General features: G+C 48.7%; 1 protein-coding gene across 18 annotated transcripts in view; it reads left to right on the forward strand.

Annotated features, from left to right (window-relative positions):
• Positions 1-1,525: 1,525 nt before the first annotated feature.
• EPB41 (erythrocyte membrane protein band 4.1) overlaps positions 1,526-22,695 on the forward strand; it is an 84,478-nt gene continuing 63,308 nt past the window's right edge. For 6 of the 18 annotated variants that reach the window (XM_085081058.1, XM_085081039.1, XM_085081041.1 and 3 more), the window contains exon 1: positions 11,697-11,859. The gene's annotated coding sequence lies outside the window, so the exon portion shown is untranslated. Of the gene's footprint in view, positions 1,682-11,696; positions 11,860-22,695 lie in introns of those variants that run through there. The other 12 variants (XM_085081043.1, XM_085081044.1, XM_085081045.1 and 9 more) reach the window with 7 other exon arrangements.

Raw genomic sequence — 22,695 nt, forward strand, 5'->3', positions numbered from 1 at the left:
CTGCTGCTGCCATCCGAACCCAGAGGGAACAATCCCTGCCCTGTAATTACCTGCCCTGCTCCAGTTCACCACACTAATGAGCTGTCTCATGGATGTGCTCCTCACAGCTGCTCTGGACCTTCTGTGTGGCTCTGAAGCTGGAAACTGCCCTGGATCAGAAGCAGAAAAGGGCAGAAATTGCCCTTTCCAAGAGAGCCACCTGCAAAGGGCAAGATCTCCATCCCTGTCACATTAGGGTGAGGCAAGTGGGCTGGGAACCTTTGACTGAAGGCTTTTCCCTGACTACACCCTGTGTGCTGTGAATTCTTCTGCCAAGGTACACCTTAGCTCCTTGGTGAGAAGAGCCTTTCTGCTGATCATGGTGGCAGGGCTAGGCAAGATGGAGATATTTTCCCAGCCTTCAGCTGAGGGACTGAGGCTGCCTCTTGAAAGGAGAGCTGCTCTCCACCTGCACCCAGGCTGCAAAATAACACTTAAAAACCAAATGGTGCTCCAGCTCATCTCCTGGTGCAGCAGTTTGGGTTTCCAGCCTTGATGCAGATGATGGCACTGGAACTGTTGGCATCATGGTGCATCCCAAAGGATGGGTATGGGCTTGTGCCCATCTCTCCACCTGATCTAGTGGAAGGTGTCCCTGCCCACGGCAGCGGGTTGGAATGAGATGAGCTTTAACGTCCCTTCCAGCACAAACCACTCCATGATTCTGTGATTCTCTGGTGTAGCAGGGTGACTGTTGAGTCCGGCATTACACCAGATTTGAGCCACAAGTGATGGCACAGGTGCTTGTGTGAGGCAGGTCCCTGGTCCCTCCATGGGCAGAGGATCTGCCTGGATGTCTGGTCCTGGCGTGTGCCCACCGGAGCACGCAGACAGCCTTGCCGCGGCCGGGAGCACAGTTGCTCTCTTGAATCTCTTCATTTAGTTAATGACCCTTTTGTTGAGAGGATTAGGGTTTAGAGGCCTCTGGCAGAGTGTTAATTAAATTAAGGCTCTGGGTGTTTTGTGGAGTTTTTGAACACCACTAGATGGCTCAGTTGGAGCCCTGTGGAGCCGGGGCCGGCGGCGCTGGGCTGTGTCCAGCCCTCCAGAAGTTTGCACGAGAAGTTATGTAAGTCCAGAGGAGCTGGACGGGCGCAGAAGAGCACAGGACCTGCACGGAGCTCGCTGCTCCTCCAGCCCGGTTCTGCCCGGAGCTCGGCACTGCCTGGCCGTGCCTTGGGGTCTGAACGGGAGCCTGTACTCAGTGGAGCCTGTACTCACAGAAGGCTGTACTCACTCACGGGACGCTGTACTCAGTGGAGGCTGGCATGGGCTGGCTGCGTCACTGCTCGCTGTGTTATCAGCGTTAGGTAATGCCGGGCTGATGTTTTGGGGACTTTTTTCCCTTCCCCACTTGGTGTTTACTTTTCTAAGAAGTGGCTGAACGTGAACATCCGGTTCCACCTTCAGTTCTGGGAAGAGTCAGGCGCTGAAGTTTGCTCTGTTGCCTTGCTCGTGTGGGTGCAAGTGTGAACACTTGGCTTTGTGGCTCGAGGGGTTTTCCTGGTGGGTGCATGGGTTTTTCGTGTTTAGCTGGAACTGCTTATTAACCAGTGTCTCTTCTCCTTTCTCTTCTATCTGCTGCCCCACGATGGATTTTGGTGCCTTGCCTGTGTGGTTGGCCCGGCTCTCTCATCTCTGGGTAAGTACCTGCTTTGTTAGATCAGTGGGAGGAAATGGGTGAAACGAAGTTGTTTGGGCTTAATGATCTGACCTATTTAAATAATGAACTGACCTGTTTATTCTGTCTTAAACTCTGAAGCATTGGTTGTTGTCAAGCAGCATGATTTGTTGTCCGTGTGTGTGAAAGTTTTGGCTATTGAAAAGCGCTTACTTGGCCTGGAAATTGCTGTTTTATAATATGAAGAAACCCCCAGTAGTAGTTTTTCCTACCAGCCTGGGCTGTGGAGTGCTGACCCGAGGATAAAAACACACTAAGTGCCACTAAGCGAGCAAATGGAAGGGAAAATGGCTTTGGGAGTGGAAAGCAATGCTCCCTGTTCTTCCCAGGATGTCTCCTGACATCTGTTGGTGACAAGGCAGTGCTGTGGTTGTGCAAGTGGCTCTCTGATGGCGCTGGATCACTTTGCCCTTTGCAAACTGTGGATGTTTGGGGCTTTGCAGGACATGGAGAGGAGCCTGAGGCCCTTCTGGCAGGAGAGGAAGGGAAATGCTTGTCAAGCTTGGAGAAGAGCATCAGGCACTGTTATTTTCAGTTTGTGTTCACAGAGAGCCTGCTTTGCATGGGGAAAAAATTGCCCTGGTGGGGTGGGTTCTGATGGTTTCCCTGCAGAGGTTTGGTGCCTGCCCTGAACTTGGGTGTGAGGTGGTGTTTGTATATTGAAGCCTCTGAGGATAAGGTGTGTGTGCTCAGGATGGAGGGAAGGAAGGGATCTGCTTGGTGAAGCTGTTTCTCTGGATGCAGTGGTGCCTTTGCATTGAGGTTCTGATCTCTGGAGACTTCCGTTAGTTTTAAATTTACTTTTTTTCTCTTTTTAAATTAAAAAAAAAAAAGGCAAAAAAAACCCCTGGAAAAACTTATCCTCTGGTTAAGCTTTCCCCTTTCCTATCCACCACTCCTCTTTCTCAGTAACATCTTCTCTCCCAGTAAGGGAAAGGGCTGAGCACATTTAGAACAGCTCTTCTCCATGCCTGAGCATTCCATGTGCTGCCAGTCACTGATGAAAGACTTGAAGGGAAAGCAGAGGAAGGTGCTGGGAACAGATTGCTTTATTCTTAAACTCAACATCATTATACAATGCCTCATGGCGGGGCAGGAGAGATGAATTAAATCCAAGCATAAACCTGTTGCTCTTACTCAGAAGTGAGCACTATATTTGGAAGATGAGCAGCTGCCTCCTGTTCTGAACGAGCTGCTCTTTGCTACCAAATCTCTAAAAGCAGCATCGTTAATTAACTAGAAAAGCTGCCTTGATCAGAGGTGCTGAGCTCCAGCCCCACCAAACACCCAGCAGTCATTTGAATGCAGAATAAAACTCCTCCACGTGTAGCTGGAAGCTGCTGCGAGCTCAGATGTGGAGCAAGATGCAAGTGCTCACTCGCAGGATGGTTGGAATGGGTTAGTGAGAGGCAGAGCTGTAGCAGCACAGCAGCTGCAGCTGTGCCAGGGTAGCCTGGAGCAGATCTTTGGCCAGAGGGTCTTCCTGCTCAGTGCTGGAGACCCTCAGGACAGTCACCCATCTGCCTATCTCTGCGTGAACTTCTCCCTTGGGAAAGGCTGATAACCTGGAAAATCCCTGGTTTGCTCTCTCCGTGTTACTTTTGCCTATTTTCTGTTGTGTATGGCACAGAGGGAACTGCATTTTGGTGGTCCTACTTGTTACAGGCTTTGGAGGTTTTGATTCTGGTATGGGATGAAATTTGCTGCTTGCTGAATACTTAGTGTCAATCTTGGTCAGCAAACAAGAAAGCCAAGTGGTGCCTTGTTAGGGATGGCAAAGATAAAGGGGGGTGTGGGGGTGAGCCAGTTTCACTGGCTCAGGGACAGCCCTGACCCTGACCCAGCAGAGAAAACAGCAGGCTCAGAGTGCCTCTTCATCTTAAAGCCTGGCTTATCTCGTAGGTAAACATAAAATGCATAGGAGTTTTAGTAACATAGTAAGAGAATCTCCTCTCCTGACCTGGTAAGTGTTGGGCATCTGTCCTGAAAGTAACATACCAGCAGCTTCCGTGGAGGGAAGCTGGGAGTAGCTGGAGGGCAGAAACCGTGAAGAAAAATGCTGAAAATGCAAGAGGAGCCTCTGTTGAGGGTTTTGCTCTTGACCTTCAAGCTGGGATTCACATATGTTGCCATTATTTAGAGCCTGTCAAGAAATCCAAGGTGAGGTCATGGCTGAAAAATCGTTCAGAGCTGTGTCTGTGGTGGTAAGTGCAGGGTATCCATTCATGGTCTGTGTTTGATCTCTGTCTTTTTCTATCCCAGAAATCATGGGTGACCTGGAGAAGGGTATTGCTTTGCAGAGCCCCTGAACAGCTTGTTGTCTTGCGAACTTGGGTCTCCCCTCAGCTCTTGTTTATACATAGCCCAAAGAGGAAGAACAAATGAGGTTTCCAGCACCTTTTGTGAGATTTTCTTCTTTAACCTCTCCTGTTGGTCGACTGGCTGAACATGAGCCCAGGTGGGCAAGAAGGCAAATGACACATGGCCTGTGCCAGCAGCAGTGTGGCCAGCAGGACCAGGGCAGTCCCCCTGTACTGGCCACTGGTGAGGCCAAACCTTGAATCCTGGGGTCAATTTTGGGTCCCTCACAAGACATTGTGGGGCTGGAAAGTGTCCAGGGAAGGGAGCAGAGCTGGGGAAGGGGCTGGAGCACCAGGAGCAGCTGGGGGAGCTGGGAAAGGAGTTCAGCCTGGAGCAAAGGAGGCTCAGGAGAACCTTGTGGCTCTGCACAACTCCTGACAGGAGGGGGCAGGGGGTCGGTCAGGGAACAAGGGACAGGATGAGAGGAAATGGCCTCAAGCTCTACCAGGGGAGGTTTAAGTTGAATATTAGGGAAAAACTTCTTCATGGAAAGGATCATCAAGCACTGGCACAGGCTGCCCAGGGCAGTGGAGGAGTCCCTGTACCTGGAAGGGTTTAAAATCTGTGTTGATGTGGCACTTAGGGGCATGGGTTAGTGGTGGGCTTGAGAGTGCTGGGTTAATGGTTAGACTCTTTGATCTTGGAGGGCTTTTCCAACCTAAATGATTCCGTGATTCTATGGAAATGCGGCAGCAGGGTATCTCTTTCACTCGTCCCACCCCCTCAGAGGAGACCATCAGGCTCCGATGCGGTGTCAAGTTCTGGGGTCGGTTTAGCTCAGTGTTTTCACTTTGTTGCTTTGTAAAGCAGTGAAAACAGTCCTCATTGTGGCGTTCAGAATAGCAGCGCTGCCCGCTGAATTACCATCTAATTAAATGAAAGCAAAAACTCCAAAGCAAGTGAGCTTTCTGTTGCATAAGAAAAGCTGTTTTAGTTGACCTAAAAACCGACATTGAAAACCAGCCTAAACAGAGATGCTTTCCCTCCCAGCTCCGTGGGCCGTGCAGAGCAGTTGCTACTGTTCTTGGAGAGCCATTCATGCCGTGGCAGCTGCGAGCCCACTTCAAAACAGTTACTCCTTTGAGACTTGCTTCCCTTTCGCTTGATGGTTGGAGAAACCCTGCTGTGGAGACAAATAATTAGAAATAAAAGATGGCAGCTTAATGATTATTAGCTTTTCTGATGCAGCCTGCAGTGAGTGGAGGGTGAGATTGGTGTCTCCAAGATGCTGCTGCATCTCCTGCTCCAAAGATTTACTGTGTGCAGTGTTACTGTGCAGCCTCAGTGGGCCTGCAGAACGCCCAGAACTAACAGAGTTGTTATTTATTTCAGTAACAAACCTTTTCAGACCATTGGCAATTAACTGTGACAATGGCAGTATGCTCCCTGTCTCTCCATCCATACCCACAGCTTTCCCTGGCAACTTCTTATCCCCCTTGCCCTCCTCCATTGCTTGGATTCTGTCTATAAATATGAACCACTTTGGGTTTTCTTAATAAAATAAGCATGGAAAGTTACTACCTCAAAAAAGCCTCAAAATGCCTTATTTTGAGCTTCAGAAAAACTGGCAGCACTGGGATGCTATCCTCTGGGATTTTGTCTTACTGATATAAATCTTTTTGAAGCTGGTATCCATGACTGCCACTTTCAGAGGTTAATATACTGCATTTCAAGCAAGCTGAGGTCTTTTATTTTTTAATTTGTGATATGGAAATGCACACCAATTAATCACTGTGCACCTGCAGAAATGCCTCTGGGCAGACTTCGGCTGTGCTCTGTTAGGTTCTGGGAACATCCATTTGCAGGACTCAGAGTGACGAGTCTGATCCCATTTAGTAGCTCAAGACAAACCCTGCGAGGTCCAAGGATGTGTCAGGCATGGGAGGCAGTGCTGAACAAGGTGGTGCAGAGCTTCAGCTCTTATTTGTGGAAGAAATAATAGTTAGAAGGTGTATTTTTTCTCCGTAGGTGAAGTTTTAACTAAATAATAGTTAGGTTTTGCCAGCTGTCCCTCACTGATTTGCAGGTTTAGCCCTCAGTCACCAACTGCTGTCTGCTGACTAGTGCTGGGCTCATGGCTTGTGTGAATTTGCTGCCTGGCCTTTGGATTGCATGTGATGTGCTAGTGCAGACCCGAGTGCTCTCAAGTATGTGCCTCAAACTTACTGCTAGGTACACACTAAGCCTAAATAAACCCTGATCTTGAAGCTGTCCTTCCCCAAACCAAAGAGCTCTGAGCATTTTGAAGCCAAGGGATGGTCTTTGCCCAACAAGAATATAACAGTATGGAGTCAAATCTCCTTCACTGAATTGGTGCCTTTCTGGGGAGAAGCTGGAGTTCAAAACACACTAACCTGGTGTTATTTAAATAAGCTAGAGCCTCTCTTGGCTGCAGTTTGACTCCTCATCCATGCAAGGAGTAAATCAGCCTCTGACATCCTTTGTTTGTAGTGCAGCTTGGCTGCCTCCCTGCTGAAGTGCTGGTCTCTAGGTGGCACTCACTGTTATTTTTGGGTGCATTTCAAAAAAAGGCTGCATAGCTGAGCTTGTCTCCTGCTGAAGGGACAGCTGCCTCTCTGGCCAGGCTGGCTGCTCCTGCTTGGTTTTAGGAGAATGACGCAAGGGCTTGAGCTTCTTCCTGCTGCCCAAACATAGGGTTTCCAGCAGCATCTCCTGGAATTCCTTAAAGAGGGGTAGGGGGTCAGCTACTGTCTGTGAGCACTCCCTACTCCTCTGGTTTTAGTTGTGTCATCTTTTACTGAGACTGCCAGGGAATTACATCCTGGTAAATGCTTGGAAGGAGGGTGAGCTCTCGAGGTGATGGAGATGAGTGTGCTGTGGGACAGTCTGAGGCTCCTGTGATGGTTCTTTCCATGGTTCAGTCAGTTTCTTGGGTTGTTTCCGGAGCTCAGGCTCATGCCACACAGACTCTGCCTTTTTCTGAGCCTGCACTACCTGTATTGACAGCATCACCTGTAATCTATTCTCCAGGATTTGTTAAGCTCTTTTTAGATCCTTTAAGTGCAGCCACTCATGTGTTTAATACTTCCTACCCATGCTTGAGAGGAAAAGTATTTCTCTGTCAGTGTAGAAACATTCACTGTATGAACACTTGATCCTGCAGGCTGCAGCTGACCTCCTCTAATCATTAATGGTGCATCTTGGCAGAAATGGGCTTTACACGCTGACTCTAAGCCCTGGAACAAAGCTGACTTTCCAGGGAGCTGTTCTTCCCTGCTCTGGCACACAGCCTGGAGAGAGCTGAAGCTCCTCTTCTGTTTTATTCCTCTTTCTCCTTGAAGCTTGTCTGTTGTACTGCAAGACACTGACTCAAATGAACATCAGCTTCATACAAATCAATGAAACCCATGATGGGAGCTTTTTGCATCAATTAACCAGATTGCAGGTGGGATGGGTATTCCTGGGTGTACAGACATAGTTCCTAGCCACCCCCTCTGCTTTCCCCATCTGCCCAAAAGGGAAATGGGGAAATGGGGAATATGAGCCAGCCCAGTACCAAAAAGATCTAATGGCTCAAAAATTGGATTTTTCTGCCCACGGGAAAGAACACACGGTTTTAGTTTTGCAACAACAGCCTTCAAAGGCTACAAATTATGGCCAATAAAGGAAAACTCTGCTGTAGGAAACCACACAGAAAAGGATGGGAGAAGCAGTTTGGATTTAGCAAAACTGGAGGTGAACTGCCATGATGCCAAGTCTGATTGCAATACCTAAATCAGTCAGTCTCTTTAGCTATGGAGGGTGCTCCTTGGCCCTCTAATAACTATCTCAGCAATGAATCAATTGCTGGTCTTGGAGAGTGTTAAGATGGGCTTGACCATATTTAATCTTTGGTTAAATACTTGATACAGAGCCAGGTGAGTGTAGATGTTCTGGGTTGCCTTCACTGTGCACACACGAGTTGTAGCACAGCAGTGCAGAGTGTTCTAGACCTTAATGGAAATTCCTTGAGTTTGCAGTTCAGCCTGTTGGAGGCTTTTTCAGCAGGGAATTCTGTGCTGGAGAGAGGGGTGGGCAAGGCAAAAATGCAGCGTTAGTTGAAGCATCCCTTCCTCCCAGGTGAATAATTCACCTGCCATATCTTTATTCTAGATCACCATTTTACAGGAATACAATGCTTGAGAAGTCAAGGGGAGGTTTCCTTCCCTCCTCACTCTTGTCTTCTGCTCACAGCCAAATCAACGCTGCTGACGGTGACAGCAAAGCTGGAAGAGGAGCCAAGGGCAGAGGGCCAGGAGCTGGCAAAACTGAGCCACCTGCTCTCCTCCCACCTTGTTTGCTCTTGTGAAACGGCTGCTGCTGCAATGGAGTCTCCCTTGTTTGCAAAGTGCTGAGCGTGGCACAGAAACGGAGTGTGCCTGTTGTATGTTCACATATGTGTGCATAATACAGCTCACTTAGAGCAGGATAGATAAAGGATTCATCCGACCAGCTTAATTTCTTTGTTTTCCTAGAACTTGGTGTAATCCTGAGTATTTCTCTTCACCATAAATCCTGCTTGCTTTGGGGGAGGGAGCACAGCATCAGTGCGATGCACAATTGCTTTGTTTAGATTGGGAATTCCTCACTGGAGAAGCTCCTCAGGGCAAAGAGGAGAGCTCTGTGCCTTTTATTGTTGTGCCAGTAACGCTCTGGGCAGCGTTCCCCAGCACTGGTGTAAACTGGGAGCCCTGTTTTACAACAAATCAAACCGGGAGTGTATCCTGTGGCGCTGACAGGGTGCCGGATCACCTTACAAAGATCTGTTCTGTGAAGAACTTCCTTGAGCTGCATTTAATCTGCTTTCTGGATGCTCTTAGGATGCTGCAGTGTGTCCTGCTGAGCTGCTTGCAAGTGCCTGCACATTACCCAGGCGGAGGGCAGGGTTTGGCATCGTTCTCCATGACCCAGTTGGTTTGCACTGACTGAATCCATCATGATCTGAGCACTCACACTGGCCTTTCACCTTGCAAGGAACAACCTCTGCCTTAGCAACCCCAAACACGTGCCTAAAATGAATATAATTCCTGTCCTTATTCCTATATCCAGCAGCTGAATACCAAGAAATCCTGACTTATTAAAATAATTCTCAGTCTCTAAATGACTCCCATAAAGCGACTTAAACCAGCTGTAACTGGGAGAGTTCTTTAAATAGTTGCAATCCGGGCTTGGCACAGGGCAGACTGTTCCTATAGTGAAGAATTTAAGAAATTTCCATTACTTCCTATGGGATTTCAGAGGTCAGTTTGGGGCTGTGTAGGAAGGAAAATGTTAGAAGCTAAGCCAGTGACTTCCAGAAGTGTGGTGGTGATAGGCATATTTCCCTGTGCACAAGAGTGGTGGTTTTGGGTTTCTTTTTTTTCTTTTTTCCCCATATTTTCTGCTCCCTGTAAAAATGTGCTTTGGGGTAGACCAAAACCCCTTGCCCCCGAAGAACATTTTTCAGGCTCTCATGGCATAGACCAAGTGCCTCTTTTCCTATCTGATAACTAAACTTTTTAGTTTCTCTTCCTTTAGCTTTGAAGCCATCCAAGCTCTCAGCCATTTGTTTGGGGTCTGAAGAGGTGACAGCATCCTTTGCCCTTGCGCACAGCACGTCGGCAGCTTGCACTAGTGCTCCCTGTGGATAAATGCTTCACCTGGGAATACAAAATGCAGGAGCTGCTGCTCTCTGCTCTCAGCTGCTGGCAGATGGAGTTGGGGATCATCTGGTGATCCGAGCGTGGTGGATGATGCGCTGTGTGGTGTTAAATCACCGCTTTGATGCGAAGTTTTTGTTGCCCTGGTCTCTCCTCCGTGTAATCTGCAGTCGACCACTGTGTGTGGTGTGCAATGAAGCAGTGTGCGTTGCTTGCTTGTTTTATTTAGTTGCTAGAAATTGTTGCTGACCAAAAATTGTGGTTTCTTTGCTCCATGGTTTTCTCCTCAAAGCCCTTTGGACTCGTGTTTCTGTTCTGGCAGTGTTTTCAGCCCACCCGTGGGTGAGCAGTAGCAAAGGCAGCAGTTGTGGTGGGTCAGCACTTAATGTCTGATGCTCCTTCATGCACTGCCTGGGCCATTAATATGAGTTAATTTATTGCACTGGGGAGTGAAGTCAGAGCTTCAGGGCATGTTTCAAGGGAACTACCTGTCTCTAATGTAGGAGCAGTGACTTAAAGCCACCAGACCTTTCCCAGCCTGTGTTTTTTTTAATCAAACGTGCTCATCTGAGTCCAAGGAAACCACCAGGTAGTTCAGATTTAAGGTAAAAATATCTGTCCTCCCTCTCATTAAGCAGTTCTTTGCACGTGGTCTCAACACTGAGACAAAGGGGAGCTGCCCCATTCTACTTGGCAGAGCTGCGTGTCATAGATGCATAAAGGAAAAGGGGTAAATAGCTGTGAGAAGCATGTTAATTTTTCTAAAAAATTGGGTATTTTTAGCTCCCATATAGCACACATGCCCTCAGTGTGTGAGTGGCCCTTACTAGGTCGGTACCAGTGAGGGCTCAGCACGGTGATGGAGCCATCGCAGCCAGGGTGTGCATTAGCCTCGGGTATTATCTGCTGATGAAGAGGCAGGGCGGTTGCTCTTAATCCACGCAGAATAATGTGCCTGAGAGCTTAATTCTCTTTGGGAGACAAACGGAGATGCCTTGGTGCCAGGCGTATTTTGGGATTGTGCATATATTTGAGGGGGATTTGGTTCGTGAGCTGGGCAGGCTGGCAGCAGCCTTGCTGGAGCCTCTGGGAGTGCTCAAGAGGCACTGGGCAGCGTTTTGCTCTGATGTACGTAGCAGGGAGAGCTGGACAGCTCTGCTTGACAAAAATAACCGACTTTAATTTGGCTGTAGGTGAGGCAAATTCAGTCCATGCAGTAGGTGTGGGATTGCAGAGGAGGAAGGGCAGGCTCCTCGCTGGGGCTGTGCTGGGCTCCTGGGAGGGTTTCTTGTTAACCAAGCGCTCGCCACCTCAATTGTCGCTTTTTTGGCTTGTCATCCGCAGACCGAGGCAGTGCCTGTCCAATTAGGAATGGCCTTATGCTAAAAAAAAATAAAGAATATGATAACAGCATAAAGAAAACCCGAATGCCTCCCCCCGCCTTCTTCATACATTCCTCCTTGCTTCTTCACCCTGGCTCTCCCTTCAGAGCTGGGCCACGACTTTCTCTGGGAGGCAGCGGCCGGTATTTAAAATCTAGGTCACGGAGGGAGGGGGAGCGGCGCTGCAGCCCGCGGTACCGGCGGGCAAGACCCTCCTGCCCCGTTCCTACCGGGGCCGTGCGGCGCCAAATTAGCGCTCCCCCCCCCCGCCACCATCACCTTAGCGGGAGGGGCGGGAAGAGGCTGTAATCCGTCATTGCAGCCCCTGGCTCGCGGGGTGTTTTTGTGGCGGGCACAGGGAGGCGGCAGCGGGCGGTCCCTCCGGGCTGCCCGCGGGAGGGAAACGTGAGGGAACGGCTGGGGGGAGCCATGAGGGGGCGCGCGCTCCCGTTCCCCCGCCCGCCCCGCCGGCCGCGGGTTCCCCGCAGCCAATAGCGAGGCGGCGCTGGCGCCCCGCCCCTCGGGCTCGGCCAATGAGAACTTACTACAGTGTTGTGGGGGGGAGGCGGGGCAGGGCGGGGGGGCAGAGCCGCGGGCGCGGAGCGGCGGGAGGAACGGAGCGAGAGCGGCTGGCTGGGCACGGCACGGCGCGGCACGGCACGGCGCGGCACGGCACGGCCCCGGGGTGCCGCACCGCAGCGGGGGCTCTGCGGGGCCCGGCGTGAGGCCGGCGGGCGCCGCGCGCGGGGGCGGCCGGGTAAGTGCGCGCGGGAGCGTGTGCGCGGCGCGGGGGAGCGCGTGCGGCCTTTGCGCGGCGGGTCCGTGTCCGTGTGTCCGTGTCCGTGTCCGTGTGTCCGTGTCCGTGTCCGTGTGTCCGCGTCCGCAAACGGCGGGCCGGTGCGCGCCCGCGGGCTGTGTGCGGGTGGGCACGTGTATGTGCGCGTGTGTGGCTGTGCACCGAGTGTGAGTGCGGGTGTTCGTCTGCGCAAGGTGCGTGTGCGCGGCGTGCGCGGTCAGTGTGCTGTGCGTGCAGAGGGTGCGTGTGCGTGGGCTGTCGGAGTGTGCACGCGTGGTCTGCACAAGCACCCTGCGCGTGTGGTTTGTGTCGGGGGTGTGTGGTGTGACTGCTGCGAGCTCTGTGCGTGTGAGCGCTGCGTGTTTACACAGTGCAGTCCGTGCGTGTGTGCACTGTGAGCACCGTGTGTGTTTCATGTGCGTCATGTGTGTATGTGTGTGTACACACTGTGTGTGTGCGCAGCGTATCTGTATTTGCACTGTGTGTGTGCAGTGTAACTGTGTGCACGGTGTGTGTGTGCACTGACCGACCCCAGTGTATCTGTGCGTGCCCAGTGCATTTGTGTGCACAGGATGAGTGTGCACGGCTCGTGTGCGAGCGCTCCGTGGGGCTGTGTGTGTCATGGGGAACTGGAAGCCGAGAGGCTGAGGCTCAGCCCGAAGCAGATTCTGCAGGAGGCGAGGAATGGGGCTAGCAGGATAGGGACACACGGCACAGGGCAGCTAGCACCCAGTGTCCCCTTTGCTGGGGCGGCTTTGCCGGTCTGCCGTGGCCGAGCTGGAATCCCCAGCTCTGCCCGGAGTCCATTGTGCAGGAGGAGGAGGAGGAAGGAGATATGGCGGGGAAGGGCTGGCAGGGAAGTGCTCTGGGCTCCACAGACCGGTGCCCGCTCACCCATTCCTGGGACAAATGTGGGTGCTGTGATCTCGCATCAGTTGGGCAAGGGCTCTGTCCTGTCCGTGCATCCTGCTTTCCTCTGAATTCTAGCTTAGGAAAACACCTCGGCCCACTGGGAAGTGACGCTCTTCAGCTAACTGGATTTTCCACGAAGGCGTATTTTTATTTCCTATCTCCAGCGAGGCACCATTTGTAATGAAAATGACTCCAGAGGGTCTAGAATGAGTTAAAATCTACCTCGACCACCTCTTGAGTGCCACAGCTGCAAGTGTCCCGAGTCCTCGCTTCCGTGTTTCTTGGGTAAAAGGAACTTGTTCACCCGTTGTGTGCTGGTTTTTGGGCAGGGTCTGGCAGCTCTCCCCTGCTCTCCTCTGGCTGTGTAAATGGTTCTTCAAGAATTGCATGTTTGGCGGCAAAGAGAAAATTTCTTTGGTTCTGGGGTAGGTGCTGTGCTGCTTCAGTTATAATTCTGTGTGTTAATTAAGATACTCGAGAAGCAAAGCAAAATAGGTCCCTTCCAATGCAAACTATTCCATGAAAATCTCATTTCTGATCAGTACCACAAACCCCATTTTTGCCTTACCTTGCTGTTTCCATTCAGGATTTTAAGGCTTTCCAAACATGCTGGATTTTGCTTGCCTTAGGTTGGTGGATCTGGAGGGATGGTCTTTAAATAAGTGATTCTTATTCACAGTTGAGACAGTGAATGTAAAAATCATCCCTGGGAGGTCTCATGGGGCAGAGAATATGCTGGGTCTGGATGAGGGATGCAGAGTGGCTCTGCCCTGGCTGCTGCTGCTCCTGTGATGCTGTGGAGTGCAATTCCTTTCACAATTAACTAATCGTGTGGTGCTGCCCCAGGAGCTGCTCTCTTCGCTTCAGAGGTTGCTTTGTGGAGATCCAAAGTAGGTTGTTTTTTTCTTCTTTAATGGCTGCTCCAGACATATTTTTAATGAATTGAAGGGTTTCCTGTGGCACTGTGGTGGTTGTTAAGGGTTGTGTGTCACATGTCAGTGATGCTGATACCCTTGATGTTTATATTTTACATCGTGCCAATGTCTGGCATCTTCAGTTCACTTCTGGGGCAATTTCTGGGGCATTGGGTATGATTTAAAAGGCAGTGGGGTGCTTTGCATATCCCTGCTGCCATGGCCTTAATAAAGAAGGTGAGGATTTTCTAGGATTCCCATGGACAAACATAATCTGCTGCAGAAGGTAAATATCAGGATAAACGTAGTGCTCCTTACCTTGAAAACTCAATTAGAGCCTTATGAAACAGAGAAAAGGATGATTTTTTTTCCTAATACAAACGCATTCATTATTTCCTGTATCACTTTAGACGATGAGAACAGGAACTACCTGTGTTTTCATCTGATCTCACTCTTGCAATTTAAAACAAAAAATCTGATCAGGAGCAAAGTATTTCATAGCCAGACAGCAATCCTGACTCCTCTTGGTCTGTTTCCAAACACTGTGTGTTCCCAAAGCCTAAAAATGCTTCAGACAATGATATTCCAAACCTACCACTCCTGGCTCCAGTATCTCCCTGCCATGTGCCCTCGTGCTGTGCATGAGCATCTGTGGTGTTTTTCACTTGACAGCTTTTGATTTTTGAAAAGTGGTAAAGTGTCTCTCCTACTGCCCCGTTTGCTGTTTGTTGAGCAGATATTGAATGGATGGGATATAGGCTGGTGGGGATGCAGCTTATCTAGTGAGCAACCACTTCTACAAATTCATTCAGTAGAGACTGAAGTGTTGCTCTGCTGGGGTAGCTTGCAGGGATGTTGAGATGCTCCACGTGCTTTGATACGTTGATAGGTGCATGATGATGATGTTGTGAATGTGGCATGTAACGTGCTGAAATAAAGTTGTGTGTGCAGAAGGGTGTCTGATGGAAAGCAGTGGCTGTGTGCTAGGTTTTCACCAGCACTTATTTGGCATCTCAAAGGAATCTTGGAGTTTTGGGGTCAGCAGGTGAACCTCTGGCTCTTCATCCTTGGGGCAGTTTGGTGGAAGTGTTGGCTGAGTGTCCACAGGATCTGACTAGGAGTTTCTCCTCAAACACCTTTCTTTGTGTTCCCAAAGGAGGGGGATGTGCTGAGAGCCTCTTCATTTGGGGGAACTGTGACAGTACCTGTTTCACTGCAGGATGGGTTTCTCTTCAGCCCCTTACTGCCATATTTCACCTCTTTCTTGGAAAAAACCCTAGAAATCAGTGCTGCTCGGAGATATTGTGTCCATGATGGGTGGAAGAGCTCTGGGCTCTCCCCAGCTATCCAGGCCAGGGATGCCTGCTCCTAGTGGGAGCTTCCCATCCTCTGTGGGGCTGCAGTGGGGAGCTAGAGCTGGGCTGTACTGGTGTGCCACACTGGGTTAGTGTCTGGACTTGTTGGAGCTGCTTTTACATTCCTGGGAATAAGCTCTGATGAATCTGAGGGCTTTAATAGGGGAGTGTGAGGGTCCCTGCAGCAGCCCTGTGCATACAAATAATTTCCTATCGTAAACCTTATTTTTTGTACTTTCAAACTCCACTGCAGATCTATTGGCTTCCCTCTAACTTCTGTGCAACTTTCATAGGGCATTGAGGAATGACAGATACTCAGGTTGTTCAGCTGTGTGTGTTGCTGTCCTGTGTTTCTCCGGCAAAGTTCAATGTAAAGCTTTGCATCAGGAGTAGAAATTGCAGTCTGGGCATGGGGATCTTTTGCAATGATTATTCTGCTTTCTTGGTGCTTGGCTTTTGCTGTAATCTTGTGTAGATTAAGCAGGCAGCAATGCGTAAAGATTTCCCTTTATATGTCTCGTCTACTACTGGTTTGATCAGTATTGTGGTTTCTTAAGTTGCAAAGAACTGTAGGATGCGGCATAGCCGGGATTTATCTTTGTCCATCAGATGGATTAGGTAGGAATGTTCATGGCTTGTACTTAATCCAGATTAATATTATTAGTTTCTTTACGTTCAGTCGGTTGTTTACGCTTGTTTATGTGAATTTTTGCTTGTGTAATGCCGCTCACATTGTGTATTCAAGGCAAATGCTTTTAATTTGTCCATGTTGATCATGTAGATGGACTTAATCTTTCTCTTTTTTTTTCCTTTTTTTTTTTTCTTTCCCCTTTTCTTTTTTTTTCCCTTTTTTAAAATGAAGCAGTTCCACAGAGAGGGAAATTGTGTGGGCTTGGGGGGTGTGTTCAAGCAATCATACTCTTCCAGGGCATGCTCCTCCAGACCCTGCTGCATTTCTGATCTGGGATTTTTAAACAAATTCCCCAGCCAGCTTGCTTTAGCTGCTGTGCTCAGAGCAAACGTCGACAGCAGTGCTTTGTAATTTATAATTTATAAAGTCTCACAGCAGTTGAACTCTGGTGCTTTTGGAGGGGACTGAGAATTTTGTATGTCCCTGATCTCAATGCAGAGCCTAAAAGATGTAGGAAGATGAGCAGCTCAGGGGGGTGTTTCTCCTCTCAGGTGGTGAGAGAGCTCCATGGCTGTCTGGTTGCTTGGCCATGGCCGCAGCACTGGGTGCTTCCCTCCCACGTGCATTTTTGGGGAGCAGCCCAGTCCATCTGCTGGTGAGGGTGAGTGCCATGGGATGTCAGCCTGGCTTTCAAACAGGGTCACACCATGGAATAACCAACCCTCTCTGGCTGCCTCAGGAAACCTGGAGCCCAGACCTGTGGAGAATCCTTTGCTCTGCCAAAATCGAGTCCTTCTTCGAGGAATCAGCTCAGCCTGAGTTGTAACCACAGCATGGCTGGAGCCTGGGGATGGGAGCACACTTTGAAAGCAGTGGGAGAAGAATTGGGCTAGTTAGCTATTTCTATGAAAACCACAATTCCTTTGAACCCGCCGGTCACCGGTTGTAGGCTGATTATTCTGCTCCTTCCCCGCCCCGTGGAATGTGTGTGTGTGAGAGAGATAATTAAAAGCTTTTAGTTAAATAAATAACTAAGCTGCTCACACGGGTTTATAGCAGAATTGAGAGCCAAACCCTTGGAGGTGGAAGATGGCGTGTGCTGCTGCTGGTCCCACAGTATCTCCTTGCCTTCCCGTGCTGCTGTGGCTATGGAGCATGATTCCATATGGACTTTTCACCCCCAGGGCTTGTGTATCACTGAATATGAGAGCGAGCAGGGTGTTAGTGGGGACAGTCCTGTCCCATTGTGTCCAGGGCTCCAGGCTGTGTTTATTTCCCGCTATTCAAACTCCGCTCCGAAGACAGGATTAATAATTCCCGCCCGGATTCATCTGCCATGCCTGTGTGCAAATGAATCAAAAGCACGAGCTGGTCTTTGCAATTCACTCATGAGATGGTCTGGATGCTGTAGGACAGCTTGAAGGGTGGTTTGGTTTTATCCCTTTGACATGGAGCGTGATGGAACGTTTTATGTTCCAGCCCTGGTTTCTGCCTCCGTCTGCAGTGCCTCGAGCCAGGTGCTTGGAAAATGAGAAACATGCAGCTGGTGATCATTCCTAGGGAGTTTTAGGAGTCGTTTGTCATTGGGCAGGGGCTGGTTCATGAAAGGATCAAAATCTTTCAGGTCCAGCTTCAGCTGCCCTAGCCAGCAAATACTTTCCTTCCTGCAGCCCTGCCTTGCATGCTGTCTGCCAGTTCCTGACCCAGTGGATAAGAGGGCCCTATAACCAATGTTATAGGATCTCCTGAGTTGGAAGGGACACACAGTGATCATCCAGTCCAACTCCTGGCACTGCACAGGACACCCCAACAATCCCACCCTGTGCCTGAGAGCATTGTCCAAACACTCCTGGAGCTCTGGCAGCCTCAGGCTGTGACCATTCCCTGGGGAGCCTGTTCAGTGCCCAGCACCCTCTGGGGGAGCAACTTTTTCCTGATATCTCACCTAAATGTATATCCCTGATTTCCCCCCTAAACGTGAGGGCCAGAGGAGAGCAGGATGCCCTGGGGCTTTATGGGAAAATGCAAATTTTAGTAGGTGCAGAGGCAGCTCAGGGTGACATTTTGCAGACTGACAAAAAATGCCCTTAATTCCCCAAACGAAAATTGCTGGTCTGTCCTTTAAATACTGGATTCTGTGGCTCATAGTCTTTTAGTCCTGTTTGCAAACACACATATCCTGGCAGTGTCACCTTGACAGGGACATCAGACACAAGCCAATGGGACCCTCTGGGGATGCAGCCCCTTGGAGAAGTGCAGTGGTGAGCTGTCATCCTCCTGGGACAAGGGAGTCCTCCTGTCCTTCATGTACATGAAAATTCAGCTGTTCATTTGGCCTGAAAAATCTTGAAATCCAGTGTTAGGCCAAGGTTTTCTGGCCTAAGTACCTGTTTTATAACTGTTGGTTGGCAGTGATTGACAGGCAGGATGGAAATTGTGTGTTTAAATTTGCAGGGGGATGTTGGTGTGAAGTAAAACCAAAAAGTCACCTAAGCAGCATCCCTCATTCTCCTGCACGAGTGTGTGTAAGTGTGTAGGGGCAATAAAAAGGCCATTTATCATGTGAGCATACCTTGACACGGGCAGAAGGCAGAGGATGAGTTCCTACAGCCTGTAGGAGGAGGGGTCACACTCCATGTGAGAAAACAGCATTTTTAGGACCCTTAGTAGTGTGTATTACAATTTGAGCAGGGAGAAATCAGGTGGGATGAGGACCAGGCACTTCCCTGGTGTCTCCATCCCTCCTCCTGGGAAATACCAGGAGGAATTGCTCTGCTCCCATGTCCCTCCATCCCTCCTGGGATTGGTGCTGGTGGCCGATGCTGATATCGCTGTTTTTTTATCTCCAACTGCCAACATCTTTCAAGTCGAGTGTTTGTGGTGAGAAGCTTGTGAGAGTCTTGATGAATAAGCACATGAAATAGCAACATGATAAACTCAGTGTGGGCTGCTTGGTCCAGCTGTGAGAATAACTTTCTCATCTAGGACAAGTTGGAAACTTCTGAGGCCTGGAGAAGAATTCAGGTGCAGATAAAATGCGAGTTTTCAGCTGTTTATATGTCTATTTCTAGTCAAAAGGCTTTAAGGATCCCCACACTTTCTTACAGAGGGGGAACAACTAGAAAGAGAAACTGTTTTGGGAGGGGAATATGGGGTACATATATATTGCTTTTCTGTGGATTTTCATGTGCAGCCAGGCCCCCCCATGGTGTTCAAACATGATAAAAAAGCAGTGTTACAGACCTATGGGTTTGCTGACTTACTCACACAGATGAGCTGGCTTCATTCTTCAGGGCTTTCTGAAAAAATGAGTATTGTAGGGATGGCCCTGGAGAAGGGGGTTTATCTGCAGTGGGAGCAACTGCATCAGCATGGGAAGGGTGTGCTGGCGATAGTGGGGGAAAATGGCCACGTGCTGAGTTCCTCTGATATTGCTTCCAGTGAGTGCCATAGTTCCTTCAGACTCCTGGAGAGTTTTCTTGTTGTTGTTGTAACTGCTGCTTCTGTTATTTCCATCCTGTCTACCTAGCTGCTGCCTTCAAAAAAACACTTCCTTTGTTTGTGGGTGGCAGTATGAGTTTGTTTGCTCCTGCCCGTCTCTGCTCTTTCCTTCCCTCCTCCAGGAAATGGTGGAATAAAGATGGGCTTGGCTGATGAGGTCAGAGCAGCTATTGTGCCCATTCTGGTGCAGGACCTCATCTCTGCCCCTCTCTTCAGTGAGGTTTGGGGTGCTTCATCCCCTTGATAACGAGAACCCAAGGGACTGTTGGTGTCCAAGCATGTTCATCTCAAAAAAATGACCTTTTTTCCTCTGCTTACACCCTGGAGCAAGTTATTTTATTTTATTTTATTTTGTTCTGGAGCAAGGTGCTGTGAGTAGCTGGTGTCTCCCATCCCCTCAGTTTTAGGGCACCAATGCAGAAAACATTCTCCTTCTTGGTTAAGGTGCTCCTGCTTCCACCTGGAAACACCCATGGGATGCTGGTGGGGAAACCAGCAGTGGCAGGGACAGTGTTAGTGGCTTCATGTTTTGCAACTGCTGCTCTTGGCTTATTTAAAAATTATGATTGACTCTCTTCATCTACCCTGATGATGACAAATGGCGATACTCCTTTTGCAAAGATGTGTTTTATTTAAAAAAAAGTCCTCATTGCCTGATGAGTCGAGAGGGAGAGCTCGGGGAAACAGAATCTATTAGTGTTACTTGTCTGCGTGCCTCCGGAGGCAGGAATGGCAGGAGATAATGGACATGAGGGATGAATTCACAAAGCAAGGAGGCTTGCAATTACAGAGAAATTTGAGGTTTTACTGTGGCACTTTTCGTGCAGCTTTATTTCTTTCTATAATCGAGCTGGACTCTCCAGCATGAGCATTGCTTGATTATTGCACTGGTGGGTTTGATCTGCACAGTGCTAATCACAGCAAAGGCTGATGATCTGGGAGTGCAGATACACTATATTATATACAGCATGTGAAAATACACTGGAATTAAACTTTTTTGTCCTTTTGTTGAGGTAGATGCCCAGCTGCATCTCTGCCAGTGATAAGGGTCCCTGCAGACCCAGGTGAAGGTGAGATGCCAGTGCTCCATGCCCACATGTCCATCACACTCAGCTTCAGGGAGTTGGAAGTTGTGCATGGAGCTCATCGAGGTGCAAACTTGGTTATAAGGTTGGCTCTGCTTGCTGGGCTGATGCTGCTGGGGGAGGTGGTTGTACATTAACCATTTCTCATGATTTCTCAGCACAAACAGTTGTAAATTACTCCCGAGGTGGGAGCAGAAGTGAGAAGCGCTCAGCCCTGGTTTTGCTGTGCAGAGGTAGCACCTCCTGCCTGGCCTTTGAAAACACAATTGTAAGGAATCAAAGAACTCTGTTCTTTTGATGTATTAACTACAAAATCAGCTGAAAAATTGTTGATAGATTGTGCTTGTTTTGGAAACAGTTTAACCTTCTGAAACTTCTGACTGTGGCAGAAAACCACGGAGTGGTGAGTTATACTGAAACTGAGGTTTGATCAATTGTGATTTACATAGCATTTCAGCTTTTCAGCTAGAAAAACACTATAGGATTGGTGAAGAACATTTGTTTTTTTTACTTAAAAAAATTGTTCTAATAAATTTTCTAGACTGGGGGGGCAGAGAGCATCAACTGGAGCTGCAACTGTGCACCTCTGAAACAGGAAGTTTGTGAGTGGGTGGTTCCTGTCTACCTCAAGTGTCTGCCTGTGTTTTTCCCCAATTCCCTTCAGCAGAAACACTCCCTGAGAAAATATTTTGAGACGTTTCTTTGAAACAAAAAAACAAGTGGAGAGAGAAAAGCACGAGCCTCTTTGTTGCTATTGGAGCAAGAGCATTTGGGATTTAGGAAAACAGGGCAGACATGCAACCTGCTGCACCCTGCAACACTGAGCATCACTTCAACATCCCCATGTCAGCCAAGCCCAGCAGTTGCTCAGTTCCACGTCTCCAGAAGAAACAGCAGCTGGGGAGTGTACAATTTTTGTGTGTTTTTCTGAGTTAGTCTCCTTGTCTTGCTTTCCCACCCATGGACTGTGGTTTTGCCTTGTCACAGGGTGTTCCATGGGTGCAGCCAGTTCAGGTGCTGCAAGTCAGAGGTGTCTGGTAATGAGTCACTAGAGCTCAGGATGGGGCAAGTTTCTTGAAAACAACCTGGGAGATACCCAGGCTTTGCCAAAGCTTAAAATTAAGGGTTAATTCCCAGACACAAAATGATCCAGACCTCTTGGTATTGGCAGTGATAAGCTCTTTGATGGTGCTTTGGGAAATAGGCTTGAAATTTGTTGCTGTGTTTTAAAGAAAAATGTGTCTTTGCTGCTCCAAGCAGTTAATTATATATATATTTTTAATGCAAATTGGAAAAAAAATGCAAATTGGAAAAAAATTCAGCTTGGAGCAGTGCAGATATTTGATCTTAAAGTTGATAATTTGTCGCACAAGTAATTAGCTGGTGTGCTACCCAGCACAGTCCCTTCTGGCTTCTGCAGTGGTCATATATGTGACCTGCACTTACTGTGGAGAGAAATGGATGTGGCACTTGCATTTTAGTCAGGGGACTGGGTTTTTTTTGGGTTGAATCACTGTAAATGGAGATAGATGTGTGTGTTTCATTTGGAATCTGAGATCCACCCATCTGGTACTAATGAAGTGTTGGTGTAAGCCACCTGCAGCAGAAGCTTTGCAGCCATTCCTGATTTCCCAATGGCCCGAGCATGTGTATGCTTGTGTAGCACCTTCTTATTTTAAACCATGCTGGAAGTTGGTTTTGCTGCTTAAAATGAACTTCTGTAAAGTAGCAGCTCGCTGGGTGACCACTAATTGATTTAATTGCTGCTCTTAATATGAAATATATTGTGGGTTATGGAGGCATGTTCTGCTGCTCCACAGTCTTGACCGACACCATCCCAGATGTGGGACATGTTCTGTGTCCCCCTGCAGGTATGTCTCTGGTGTGAGCAGTTCAAGCCACCATGGTGTTCCCTGCTCCAGTGCTACAAGATGGATTTTTCTCAAAACCTTGTGTTTGGCAAGGTCTGGGAACAGAAATGAAGCACAGAGAAGAATTACTCACCTTTTTACTTTTCCTCCTGTATTTAGAATTCTGTCTAGGACTCATCTTCCCTGCTGTTATCAAGACGGAGTTCTGCAGTTCTGTTAGTGAACACTTTGAAAGTGCACTGCACCATACAAAGAGAAACACATTTTGATTAAAAAAAATCTAATATTCAATTACAAAATCAGTAGATAATCATGGTGAAGTGCTGTTTCCTTCTGGCATGTCGCTGTTTCACGCAAGTGACACTGCATCAGTGCATTGTGCAACAGAGATCTATTTGTAGAAAGGAAAAAAACAGGCCAAAGTTTCTGAGATCTTTTTCAAAATCCAACAGAAGGATGTCTCGTACCAGGGGGATTATTAAATCTGAGCAATGTGAGTTGCAAAATAACCTGTTTTGCTGCTGTCTG

This window comes from Lichenostomus cassidix, chromosome 23 (assembly GCF_008360975.1).
Source record: "Lichenostomus cassidix isolate B80296 chromosome 23, HeHo_3.0, whole genome shotgun sequence".
In the NCBI taxonomy this organism is placed as follows: Eukaryota; Metazoa; Chordata; class Aves; order Passeriformes; family Meliphagidae; genus Lichenostomus; species Lichenostomus cassidix.